The sequence below is a fragment of the Sarcophilus harrisii genome, chromosome 1 (genome assembly GCF_902635505.1).
Source record: "Sarcophilus harrisii chromosome 1, mSarHar1.11, whole genome shotgun sequence".
Lineage (NCBI taxonomy): Eukaryota > Metazoa > Chordata > Mammalia > Dasyuromorphia > Dasyuridae > Sarcophilus > Sarcophilus harrisii.
In genome coordinates this window covers 715,099,285-715,112,885 of record NC_045426.1, presented here as the reverse complement: position 1 = coordinate 715,112,885, position 13,601 = coordinate 715,099,285, and positions in this window count along the sequence as shown.

Sequence of the window (13,601 nt, the reverse complement as noted above, 5' to 3'; positions counted from 1 at the left end):
AAAGGATGGCCGGGAAAAAAAGGGAAAGGAAAAGGGGCAGGAAAAAGGGGGAAAAGGGGTTTCGGGGAAAGGAAAGAAAGATCCGGAAAATTTGGGGGATGGCAAAGGAAAAACAAAATCAAGGGGGGGGGAAAACGACCAACCAAAGAACAAAAGAACAAACCAGGGCAGAAACCAAAAAATGGGGAAAGAAAAAAAAAGAAAGGGGGAAAAAAAAAGAACAGAGGGAAAGAAAGAGGACAAAGAGGGGAAGGGCAGATCTTTATTGGAATCTCCCCGAACCCTGTTTTCGCTTGTTTTGGTGTTTCCTCCTTCATTGGGGGTGAGAGCACAGAAGATACATCAGACTAATGACGACCTCGGCAGCTCCGAGAGGCTACAAGGGCCCCCAAAAGCCCGGGAGCCAGGGCCCAATCAGAGTCTGCAGGAGCTACAGCTGCTCAGGGGGGAGGGGGGGGCATGGTGCACAGAGCACTAAGCCTGAAGTCAAGAAGACTTCTCTTCCTGAATTCAAATCTTGCCTCAGACACTCACTGGCTGCGGGGCCCGGGCTGGACAAGTCACTTACCCCTGTTTGCCTCACTTTCCTCCCCTGTAAAATGAGCTGGAGAAGGAAGTGGCAAAGCCCGCCAGCATCTCTGCCAAGAATGCCCCAAGAGGGGCCGTGAAGAGTTGGACACGACCAACAATCATAATAAGGGCAACTGAGTCAGGACCCCCAGTTTGACCTGGGCCAAAAGCTCCTCAAGGGAGCAACTCATACAATGGTTACACCACACAAATGACCTTGGTAGGCAACCACTTTGAACTTGAACCCACTCTCTCCAGGAACCCTGGTGGCGTGTAGAAGGCGAAAAGCATCCCTGCTTTCAGAGGGGGGTGTTTACCTTTCCAGAATAAATCTAATCTATATCTTAGAGCAACAAGCATTAATGAAACACCTACTATGTGCCAGGCACTTGGGATGGAAGTACACAGATTGAAATCACTCCTCCTCTTAGTGAATTTGCATTCTAATCATCTCTTACTGAAAACTAGTTGAAGGTCATTGATTATCATTGATATGGAGAAGACGCCAACTGGTTCGATGATATTGAGGCTCTAATCGTTGCTCTTGAACCCTTTAGATCATTCGCTATCAATTTCTTGGCCAGCTTGGCAAGGATTGTCAAAGGACCTCGTGAAACACACGGGAAAGCTGTTGGTACTGAGGAGGTGGGAGGTGGGGCCCAGCCTGGCCTGGGTGCCCTCCGACCTTGGACTTTTCAGAACGAAGGTCAGAGTAATTGAGGAGCTAGAATAATGAGAAAAAAGTAGGGTGTTCACTTAGAATAGCACAGAACTATCGAGCAAGTCATTCGCCAAGGTGACGGAATGACGGACAACAAAAGTGACACGGACACCGATTATAAACATTTCTGCTTGAAAGTTTAATGGCAACACATCAGTTGCCGGAACCAGAGACTTCAAGGGCCCCAAAGCACCTTCAGCAGCCAACTCATGGTTCTTGCCGAGCAGAGAGCTGGCAACACTCACTTTTACAATATAAACTTGTTTCTTTTGAGATCTTGTGGCAAAAGAAGACGAGCTGATCAGGAGCAATGTTGTTCTATAAAACGGTGAGAAGCCATGGGGGAAATGGGGGGGTGGGGGTGCAACTTAAAGAAACCTGATTCCACTGGAGATCCAAAGTCATCCCAAGCATGTGTGAAGCCAGAAGGAGGACAGGATCGGAAAAAAGAAAGGGGAAAAATCTTCACTGTTTCTGTAAAAAACCAAACCCAACAATGTGAGGGTATCAAAGGGCAAAGGTTCTGGAGGCTGGAGAGATTGCTAAGGCATGGGGGGCAATCTCAGTAAGGCCCTCAAAGTGCCCGAATGGACGGAAGACCTGTGTCGTCTCCCCTCCTCCTTTCCCATCGATGCAAAACTTTGAGCCTCCTCCAGCCGTGAATCCTCGAAGGGGCCCCGAAGGTCCCGGGCAACTCTCCCAGCATTATTCCATTCCTCAGCCCATCTCTGCCATTCCATCTAATGGGAAGATGTAGAGCCGCCTTCGGCCCAGCTGGTTCTGGGCTGCTGATCAGGAATAAGCGTTTATCCAGCAGCACAAAGTGCTCCATGAAAGGCCTTCCTCCAACGGGATCTGCATCCAATCACCCCGGGCGTTCAGGACCCGAGGGACCGCCTTGGTCCGTGACCCTTTGGTCAGAGGGCAGGGACTCTCCCCCAAGGCCGCCCGGGAACCACCTGTCCCCGTGGGGCGTCTGGGCTGCTGAGGACCCGGGACCTCGCTTTGGAGGATCCCTTGCCAGTAAGATGGTTACTGGAAATCTTTGGGGAAACTTCCCGGGAAGCCTTGTAACATTGTTGCAAGCTCCGTAGAGCCCATTGTTCCCAGACACAAAGTAACCCGGCGGCCACCCTCGTATCCAGTTTGTAACCAAGCTCTGGGCGAGCCCAGCAAAGGAGGCCGCGGATGCACCAGGAATACAAATGTAAACAAAAGTAGTCCTGGCTCTTCCGGTCTGATGGGGGAGGGGAGACGACAAGCACAATGGACCGGTTAGTCCGAGACACTGGGGGGGGGGGGGGGGGGAGGGAGAGGCTTCGAGGGGGGCCTTGAGGGAAGAGAGGGAGGACAGCGGGCGCAGGAGGGGCTGGAGGAAAGTCCCAGAGCAGGGAGGGAGGAGGAGCCCAGGGGCACTGCTTTGCAGGGGGCCCTGGGAAGCGCTAACAGACGGCCGTCCTTTCCTCAGTCCCGCCGCCGCCTCTGGCTCCCTCCCGTTCGCAGCCTCGGGTTTTTTCAGGCTCTCTCAGCTCTCTTTCCTCCTTCTGAGCCGGACGTCAGTCCCCGGCCCCTCTTCCTCTCCCCGACAGAAGCCATCAAATGATGGAACGAATGATGTGGCTGCTGTTCAGTCATTTCAACGTCCGACTCTTCGTGGCCCCGTTCGGGCTTTTCTTGACAGATATTGGAGTGATCAGCCACTTCCTTCTCCAGACTTGTTTTATAGATGAGGAAACTGAGGCAAGCGGGGAGGGGGGGGACTTGACCAGTGTCTGAAGTCAGATGTGAATTTAGGAGAGGAGTCTTCCCTATGCCAGGGCTGGGCTCTCCCCTAGCTGCTCTTCTTCTAACAAATAGGTCGGGATAACCCAGGGATCCCCCTCCCCCACACACACACAGCCCTGGTGCCAACCAGAGGCCCATCTTGAGCTCCTCCCCATGCGATGGGCGGAGAGCTGGCGAGCACTCTGAGAACTGAAGGGAAGCTCCCTCAGGACAGAGCCGCCAAGGTCCAGGGTCGGGCTGGGAAGAGAAGAGGCTCTGCCCCCGTGGCAGGAGCCAGGCCCGGCAGCCACAGGCTTGGCTAGCGGCCTCCAAGTGCCAGGAGAAACTGAGGAAGGCTCCGAGGGGACTAGGAGAAGTTGCGGTCCTGCCCTTGGGGGATGGCATTCCCTGAGGGAAGGAGAGAAGAGAATTAAGTGCCTACTGTGTGCCAGGCCCCGCTAAGCCCTTGACAGACGTCATTTTGTCTGGAAGGGGGGGGGCTGTTACCATTCTCCTTTTAGAGGTGAGGAAACTGAGGCAGCCCGGACAGAAGAAGCACAGCTTGCAAGCAGCAGGGGCACAGATGAACTGAGGTCTTCCTGACTGCAGGAGCCGCTGCTTCTAATTGATGAAGGCTTTCCTGCCACAGAGGAGAGAGGGGAAGGCTGGAGCAGGATGTGCAGGATGTGCTGCTTCATCTCCACTATTCATCGAGGTCCTGTCTTGGCATCTTGTCAAAGGAAAGATTTCTTGTTCGTTTTGCTGAGGCGATTGGGGCTAAGTGACTTGCCCAGGGTCACACAGCTAGGAAGTATCAAGTGTCCGGGGTCACATTTGAACTCGGATCCTCCTGACTTTAGGCCCAGCACTCTTCTCCATTGCACCATTTAGCAGCCCCAGATTTTTTGTTTTTGTTTCTCTTCTTTATTATCTTTTTAATTTTTTTTTTCAGAAAAAAGGGAAAAAATGGGAGGAAAAAACCAGAAGGGGAAAAGGTGAATATTGCATGTGGTGATTTGCATTCCGTCTCCTTAGTGTTTTTCTGGCTGCAGATGCCATTTGCTCTCCAAAGTCTATGGGGATTGCCTTAGATCACCGAGGCGCGGAGAAGAAAAAGGCTTTCACAGTTGACCATTGCACGTTCTGACTGTGACTGTGCACTATGTATTCCTGGTTCGGCTTGTTTTGCTCAGCACCAGCTCATGTAAATCTTTCCAGGCCTTTCTGTAAGCAGCTTGTTGATCATTTTTTATAGAACAAGAATATTCCATGACATTCACATACCATCATGTACTCAGCCATTCCCCAATAAGGAGCATTCAGTCAATTTCTCGCTGCTACAAAAAGAGCTGCCCCGGTTTTCCACTCGTGGGTCTTTTTCTCTCTTTGTGATTTCCTTGGTTTCCAGACCCATTAGAGACACAGTAGATCAAAGGGCCCGCACAGTTGGATCCCCTTTGGGCACGGTTCCAAATCGCTCTCCAGAATGCTTGGCTCATTCCCAGCTCCACCAACAATGCATTAGTGCCCCATTTCCCCCACAGCCTCCCCAACATTTCTCATTAAGCAAAGAGCTTTTTAAAAAATGTCTATAGTATTTGATTTTTCCAGTTACATGTAAAGATCGTTTTTAACACCCGTTGTTGTAAAACTCTGTTTCAAACTGTTCTCCTCCCTCCCTCCTTTACCTTCCCCCTCCCCAAGACAAGACGCCATTGAAAATTCTTTTAAACCTATGCCATGTTGCCATGTTGGGCAAGAAAAACCAGAGTAAAAGGGGAAAAACACGAGCACCAAACACAACCAAACAAAAGGTGACAAGCCTCGGACTGAGCCACATCCAGTCTCGGCAGCGCTCTCCCTGGATGCCGTTGGTATTTCCCTCCCGATTCCATGGGAATTGCCTCCAGTCACCTCCTTGTGGAGAAGAGCCATGGATCAGGACAGAATCTTGCTGTTGCGGCGTCCCATGATCCCCTGCTCCTGCTCACTTCCCTCAGCTTCAGTCTCTTGGCCTCTCTGCAATCAGCCGGCTCGGCATTTCTTAGAGAAGTGTCACCTGCTATAACCTTCTCATGTGAAAGGAAAGGTGTCCAGCTGTGAAAGGCTCCCCTCCCCTCAGCCACGCGAGGCAGTCCCCACCACCTTGGACACAAAATGCCGCCCGCGTCCGGAGAAAGACCTAAGGAGCGAATGGGAACCGGGCCGTGCCGGCTCACTATTCTTCCTGGGGGGTTTTAAATCCCTCTCCTGGTTTTTCCTTTTATTCTGATTTTTCTCTCCCAACACGATTCAGAAAGCAATGTGTATAAAAAAAGAAAGAAAGCAACAAATAAAAAAGGAAAGGTCTTGTTTAATTTTTTTTAATTTTAAAGCTTTTTATTTTCAAAGCACATACACACAGAGTTCTCCACACTCACCCTTGCAAAACCTTGGGTTCCAATTTTTTTCTCCATCCCTTCCTCCCTTCCCCTCCCCTAGATGGCAAGTTAATCCAATATATGTTACAGGTGCAATGCAAAAAGGAAAGATCTCGTAGTAAATCCTTGATGGGCCCTGGCCCCGCAGGCCTAGATATTCTGGATTTCTGCTATTGCCTGAGAACTGCTCTTTGTATGGTTAAGTGACTCGCCTAGGGTCACACAGCTCGGCAGTGTCTGAGACCACACGCTGACCCACAGGCAAGTTGTCCATGCGGCCGGTGACCCCCTGCTCCTCTCTCTGGAGGCCGGGGCTACCCGGACACTGGGAGGCTTGGCGGAAGAAGAATAAGGGGCAGCCAGCGCTTCTGCCCCTGGAGTCGGTACCATGGGCCTGCAGCTCACGTCCTAAGGCCTTTTCCCCATGACACCAAGTTTGAACCTGCCTCTAGCCAGCTTGGTCTCCCGGTCTCCATTCTGCCCTCCAGTCCCAAGACAGACCAGTGCCGGGCCTGCGGCTGCTCCTGGCTGGGCCCTCCGGGTCTGGGGCATCCGGGCTTCTCAGCTGGGAAGGACAGACCCCTCCCCGGAGCCCGAGGCTGTCCCTCTGCGCGGTTCACTCCTGGTGTCTGCTTAATAGATGTTGGCCGACTGGGCGGGAGAGGGAGAGAAAGGGGAGATTCAGGTCCCTGGCTCATCAGGCTCCATTGCCGTGGCTGCCACAGGGAAGGAAGAACTAAGGTTCTGTGGGGGGTGCTGGGGGCCCACTCTGCCTAAGTGCCGATCCTCACAGCAACCCTTTGGAGGCAGGTGCTGTTCTTATCCCCGTTTTATAGGTGAGGAAACCGAGGCAGATAGGAATTAAAGGACTGGTCCAGGATCCCAGGGCTAATAATGTGCGAGACCAGATTTGAATCTGTCTTCCTGGCCGTGGGTACGGTGACATCACCTTCGTAGTCTTTGGGAACCTCGTCTCCAGGGACGGAGACCGGAACCTGGCCGCTTCCCTACCTAATGCCTGCCCTTTGGGCACCCCTCAGCCTGCTACCGAGGTCCGAAGAGAGGACCCTCTGGGACCATTTGTTGCATGGCTCAGCAGCCATGGGCTCCGGCTAAAGCGGCAGGGGAGCGGCTCTGGCTGCGCTGTGGCTCTCCGGCTCGGGCAGCCTCCCCAGGGACCACGTGGTCCCCGTTCCAAGCCCCTGGACTTACTTTGATGCCCCTGGAGCGGGGAGGACTCCTCCATCTGGCTTTCCCAGTGCCAGCCTCCGGCCAGGCACACAGTAGGTGCTTGTATGACATGGGGGACCTGGCCAGCCTTCAGGCTTAGCATGGAGGGTCCTCATCAGAGAAGACTCTACGAGATCCAGAAGAAACGCGAGATGCTCCAGGTTAGAGAATCCACCCCAAGCGCTCACATAGGTGTCCAACCTGTGGCCGAGCCCCCCGAGATCGTCTCGGTCTGATCGGCCACGGTCGGTCCCACTCCCACGTCCTGATGTCATCTGGGGCCTCCTCACGAATGAGGGAGACCCGTCACCAGGTGCTTACAACCACTTAGGGAACTGGGCCGATCGGTGGGATCTGTGAGACGGCGAGGAGACAAAGGGTCAAGCTCCCAAGCATTTCAGTTTATTAAGCAACGGATGCCTCTTGCCCAACCGATCGGGGCCGTCGCCTCCCTCAGCTTTGGCCCCGGACCCCGACTACGGGGGGGGGGGGAGAAGTTTATATATTATAAACAATTCATGAATTAAAATAATACAAGATTAGGCGATCTGATTTCAACTGGAGGAAAGACTAGGGATTTTCTAAATTAGGAAGGGGATGGCAAAAGGTGCAGTTTCCTGGATTCAGAAAGGGAGGGGCCCCCCAGTGTCCGTAAACGATCAAAGGAACTTGGAACCGATAACCGATCGCTCAGAATGGGGCAGCTTTCAGACGCGACACGGGGCCGCTTTTGCCGAACGACTGTGAGAAAACGCTCCGCAGCAGCCTTTGGGTCTGGCCGGGTGTCTGGCCAATGTAACGGAGGTCCTTAGTTACGGGTCTCTAAGCAGCAGCGGGATGTGGTCCAGCTCAGTCACGCGGGGCCAGGTTCACACAGTGCAATAAGGTTTTCTCCCAACTCCCATACTTGAATAAAGTTTTCTCGCTGGACAGAAATTGGACTAGACCCATAACTGAATAGAAAGGAAACCGAGTTGGCTCCAGAGTTGAGTCACAAGACAGAATCAATGTGGTCCATTCAGTTCCCACCACCACTTGCAGCTCCAGGCTCCTCAATTCTCTCAAATGCTTCCTTTGGATTCAGGGGACACCGGGCAGCCCATACAGGAAGGGGGACAAGGGGGAGCGGAGGCCAGCCAACCCAAGTGGGGAGACAGACTTAGCCTGAGATCTTTGCCTGAGCAGAAAGGCAGCTGCCAGACAGACATATTATAGCTCCTTTTCCTATCTGGCTTCTGTCCTGGCAAGTCTCACCTTCCATAGGAGCAGCAGGTTCTTCCAGGGAAGAAAAGCTGAAATGTTCCAAGTCCAAGGACAGTATGGATTTCTCACCCAGACTTTCCCTTTCAGACAACTGTGGCTCTTAATACTATCCTTAGGTGCAATTAGTTGGGGCAGTGGTTAGAGCACCAGCCCTGAAGTCAGTAGGACCTGAGTTCAAATCTGGCCTCAGACTAACACCTCCTGGCTGTGTGACCCTGGCAAGTCATTTAACCCCAATTGCCTCGGCAAAAGAAAATGCTCTCCTCAGAGGGAAGAGCTGGAAAGCCCTTCCAGGTTCATCTTGGGCTTACCTTGGCCCAGGGGAGGGAGAAAGTAGCCTGGAGCCCTCCGAGCTTTTGCCTTGTCGGTACATAAGGTTCCCAAGAAAGAAAAGTCAGAGCGGTGTGAATCACAGTGGCTGTGTACAGAGTCCCGGGCTTGGTTGGGGTGATGAAGGATAAGCACAAGCAACAGGGCCCGGTTGGAGAGGAGGCCTGATGGACACGGGGGAGCCGGCCGGGGGAGCCGGCCAGCGGAGTCAGAAGCTTCAGGGGTTGCCACGTTCCCTTTTTTTTCTGGGGAGTGGAAGACGGACTGGGGTGAGGAGACACCGAGGCAGGAAGACCCCTGGCAACTCTTGTAATAAATAGTTCAGGGGTGAAGTGCTGAGGGGCTGCCTGAGGATGAGGATTGTGTCAGAGAAGAGGAGGGGGCATGGCTAAGAGATGCTGCAGAGCTGAAATCAACAAGAGGTGTTGAAACCAGCCAGAGATGGAGCACAGGTTAAACGGACCAGAGGTGGAACAGGTGAAACGGACCAGAGGTGGAACAGGTGAAACGGACCAGAGGTGGAACAGGTGAAACGGACCAGAGGTGTGGAACAGGTGAAACGGACCAGAGGTGGAACAGGTGAAACGGACCAGAGGTGGAACAGGTGAAACGGAGCAGAGGTGGAACAGGTGAAACGGAGCAGAGGTGGAACAGGTGAAACGGACCAGAGGTGGGACACAGGTGAAACGGACCAGAGGTGGAACAGGTGAAACGGACCAGAGGTGGAACAGGTGAAACGGACCAGAGGTGGGACACAGGTGAAACGGACCAGAGATAAACAAGAGATGAAGTGGACCAAAGATGGAGGAGAGATGAAATGGACTAGAGGTAGAGCAGAGGTAAAATCAACAGGCCTTGGCACCATCTTGGATCTGGGAGAGAAGAGAGAATGAAGAATCCAGCCAGGCTGACCCCTAGGTTGGAAGCCTTGAGGGCCCAGGAGGACGGGGGTGGCTCTAATGGAAGTAGGGAAGTTTGGATGGGGGGGTATTTTTGGGGGAAGATAAGAGACCAATTTTAGCCATACTGAGTTAAAGATGCCTACTGGACATCTGGTTCAAGATGGCCAACAGGCAGTTGAAGATGGGTGGTTGGAGGTGAACAGAAAGATTGGTGTGGGACGGCTCGATGTGAGAATCATTAAATTCGTGGAGCGTAGTGGTACGGAGGGATGAAGAGAAGAGGGCAGAGCCCTGAGGGACATCCATAGTTGGAGGGGTGATCCTGAGGGGGTTCCAGCAAAGGAGACTGAGGAGGAGCAGTCAGAGAGGGAGGAGGAGAATCGGGAGAGAAAAATCAGATCCAAAGGGAAAAAACAAGAGAAAAGACCAAGCAAGCAAAGAACAAAGTTGAAAATCCAGTGTGATTCACACTCAGACCCCATAGTTCTCTCTGGGTGCAGACGGCTCTCTCCATCCCACGTCTATTGGCATTGGCCTAAAGCACCTCGCTGTTCAAGAGCCATGGCTGATCACCACTTAACCTTGTAAACACCTATTATTTGCCAAGAGTTGAACACTTTCCAGATGTGTCATCTGATCTTTACATCAGTCCTATGAAGTAGGTACAATTATTATCTCCATTTTACAGATGAGGAAACTGAGGCAGACAGAGGATAAGTGACTCTGCCAAAGTAATGCAGTTACTGAGTGTCTATGGCTGAATCTGAACCTTTTTCTTTCTGACTCCAGGCCCAACGTTCCAGGAAGTGCGACGCTGCCTCGAGAGAGCTCCAGAATGCCGAGGATTGAGGAAAGGTCCTTAAGCAGGACCAGGAGATCATTCTATACTTATTATATTTATTTTTATATATTTATATATTTATATTTATTTATATTATATATATATTTATATATTTATATTACTATATTTATGCCCACCTGCATTTTTGATTTCCTTCACAGGCTAATTGTACAATATTTCAGAGTCTGATTCTTTTTGTACAGCAAAATAACGGTTTGGTCATGTATACTTATTGTGTATCTAATTTATATTTTAATATATTTAACATCTACTGGTCCTCCTGCCATCTAGGGGAGGGGGTGGGGGGGTAAGAGGTGAAAAATTGGAACAAGAGGTTTGGCAATTGTTACTGCTGTAAAGTTACCCATACATATAACCTGTAAATAAAAGGCTATTAAATAAAAGAGAGAGAGAGAGAGAGAGAGAGAGAGAGAGAGAGAGAAGAGGAGAAGGATCTTAGCATGGGGACAAGGAAGCAGAGGCACAAGATGAGACAATGAGGAGGAGAGAGAATAGGATCACTGGGGAAAGAGACAGTGAAGCGAGGAAGCAGAAAGCAAGTGTGGATGATCGGAACGCTGCAGGAGGGATGAGAGGCACTGCTGCCTAGCAGGAGGATGATCACTGGGTTCAGAGGAAGATGACAGAACCGGCCCACCTTCAGAGACAGGGGTGAGAGAACATCCAGGGTCTCTAGTCTTTGACCCTCTTCCTTTCTAGAATAGGCCGGGAAGCCAGAGAGGGAAGGGGGCAGCCTCCGGTTTCCCGGTTCAGTGCCCTGTGAGTCAGGCCCCCGGAGCCTCCCTCGGGGCTGTCCTTGCTGGAAACAAAGCTGCCTTGTCCAGCTGCCGCTGCTGCCTGAAGTCCCTGGGGGCGGGTCTGTCCCCAGAAGGGATGGGAGGTCTGTCGGGGCCCCTTCTGGGGGCCGGGGCACCCTTGGCAGAGCTGCCAGGGCAGGGCCCTCCTACGGGCACAGCTCTGCAGCAATAAGGGGCCGGAGGTTCTTGGCGGCCTGGGCCAGACCAGGGGATGGTCAGAGGGAGCCGGCCGTCCCCCCCTCAGGCTGTTGTCAGGGCCGGCGCACTGGGGACCCGTGGGTGGGGGCCCTGGTGGGTGGGGGCCCTGAGGACCCCTGGAAGGGGGTCCTGGGGACCCACTGCCCATGTTCCAGGGAGGGGGAGGAGCTGAGCCACCAGCAAGGATGAGCTGGCAGCCGGAGCCAGTACAAGACCCCGGGAAGCAGCTGCCCCCGCCTGGCAGCCGCTACCTGCCGGCCTTCCCAGGGTGGGCACACAGGCCTTCTCCCTGCTTCCCCCCACCCCCCATGTCCCTGGGCAGGCATGGAGCCACCACTTCTCCCTTAGCCTGAGACAGAGGGCTTGGTCACATGACTGGTCCTGCCTGGAGGAGGGGAGGGGGCTGGACCAAGCTCAACCCACAAAGGATGGGGGAGGGCTGAGGGAGGATGGATGCCAGGCCGGCCTGGGCCGGCTCACTGCGGGGCTGGGGGCCTCCTGGGCCACCAGGCCGGGCCCACAGAGCCGGGAAGGGCCCCCTGCCACCCGCTGGGAGTCTGCCCCAGGGCACCAGCTGCAGACAGTCACCTCCAAAGGGAAGGGCCCAGGCAGCGGAGTCCCAGCTGCTGGTGACCCCCGAGGGTGGCTCCTCTGGGCAAGGCCTTGGGGGCTGAGGGTTTGGCTGGTCTGCAATTTGGGAGGGAGGGGCTGGAGCTGCTGCCCAAGGAGGCAGACCTTTGTCCTCCCTCCCCGGCTGCCCCAGGACCTGGCCCGGGAAGCTGGGGCTTCTGGGGGTGCTCCCTCTGCCTGGGCTTGGGTACTCTCCTCCTCCCCCAGCTCTGGCACCCCCAGCGCCAGGGAAAGATGGCGTCTAACTCACCAGGGGCTGGCAGGCCTCACCATCCTGCCTGCAGGATCTAGAAGAGAGGGACAACCCCGGTGTCAGGGCCTGAGCCCCCGCCCTTGAAGGCCTTCAGAGATGGCTCCAGTCCCCAGCCAGGCAGGTCTCCCAGGGAGCCGGGCAGGGAAAGGGTTCTCAGGTCCTCTGCCAACAAGGGAGCAGCCCGTGCTGGGGCTTCGGCCCCAGGAAACCTGAGACTGGGGGCCAACAGAGAGCTGGAGCCCCCGGTTGCCTCCGAGGCCCCAGGCCCTGCTCGTTGACTGGGGCCGCTTCCAGGCCAGGGTTCCTTGGGAGCCTACCGGAGGGGGGTGTGGATACCCCCCAGAGGACCTGCTCTCCGGAGGGCATCTGCCTTCCCTGCCCCCTCCCCCTCCCCTTCCTCCTCCTCCCCCTCCCCTTCCTCTATCTTTTCCTCCTCCTCCTCCTTCCTTCCTCTTCCTCCCTTTCCTCCTCCCTCTCCTCCTTTCCTTCCTCCTTGTCTTTTCCCCTCCTCCTCTTTCTGTTCTCCTTCATTTTTCCCTTTCCTTCTTTTCCTCTTCCTCCTTTTCCCTTTCTCTTTCTCCTCCTTTACTTCTTCCCTCTTCTCCTTCCCTTCCTTCTTTTTCCCTTTCTTTTTTCCTTCTCCTCCTCTTTTTTCTTCTTCTCTTTCCTCCCCTCTTCCTTTTCTTTTCCTCCTCTTCCTCCCTTTCCCCTTTGTCCCTTTCCTCCTTTTCCTTTTCTCCCTTTCCTCCTCCTTTTTCTCCTCCCCTCCCTCCTCCTCCTCTGAAGACCATTTCTTTTGTCCTGGAGGGCCACGGTGACTCCTCAGGAAGAGGGGGAGAGGTAGGGAGCCTGACCAAGGCTCTGAGGCAGGTTTTCTGGGGGGGGGGGTCTGGGAACCTGCATCCCCAGCCACAGACCTTGTTCATCCTGCTCCCCCCTCCCCCCCCCAACAGGAGGTGGAAGGTGCTGGCGCAGATTTTGGCTCCATGTATGGAAAAACCGAATCCTGATGTGAATAAGCGAAGGCGGTGAGTTCATCGATGTGGAAAACTCCCCCGGCTTCCTCCCCCACCCAGCCCGGGAAGCTGGAGGTAGGTGATCCGGGGGAGATGCTCGGGCCCCAGGGCTGGGGGCAGGGCCGCCCAGGAGCACGAGGAGCAGGGGTTTCTGGGACAGGTGCCGGCGCCCACCGTTCCTGACCACAGGACTTTGAAGCGTCATGCCATGGAGCTTTGTTTTTGGAACCTGCTGGCTGGTCTGGCTGGCCGAGGCCGGCCTCCCCGCCCAGGGGCCTCCTGGGCCCCTGGGCTCCCCGGTCGTGGGTGGGGGCTCCCGGGGACCCCCCGTCTTGGCCCTCCCCCGTCCTTAGGCTGGGGTGGGTTCAAACAGGCCCGGCGGGGGGCTCCCGTTGCCCCAGTCCTGGGCTCCCTCCTGGGATCCCTCCTGGGCGCCCTGGGCCCTTCTGGTGCCAGGCTGCTGCCCCCCCCGGGGCACCTCCATTTCCCGGGGGTCCTTCCTGATGGTGAGCAGCCAGGTAGCACACTGAGTAGCCACTGTGTGACCCTGGACAAGTCATATCACACTTTTTGACTCAGTTTCCTCATCGGTAAAATGAGCAGAAAAAGGCAAAGGCCTCCGTTGTCTCTGCCACAAAACTCCCA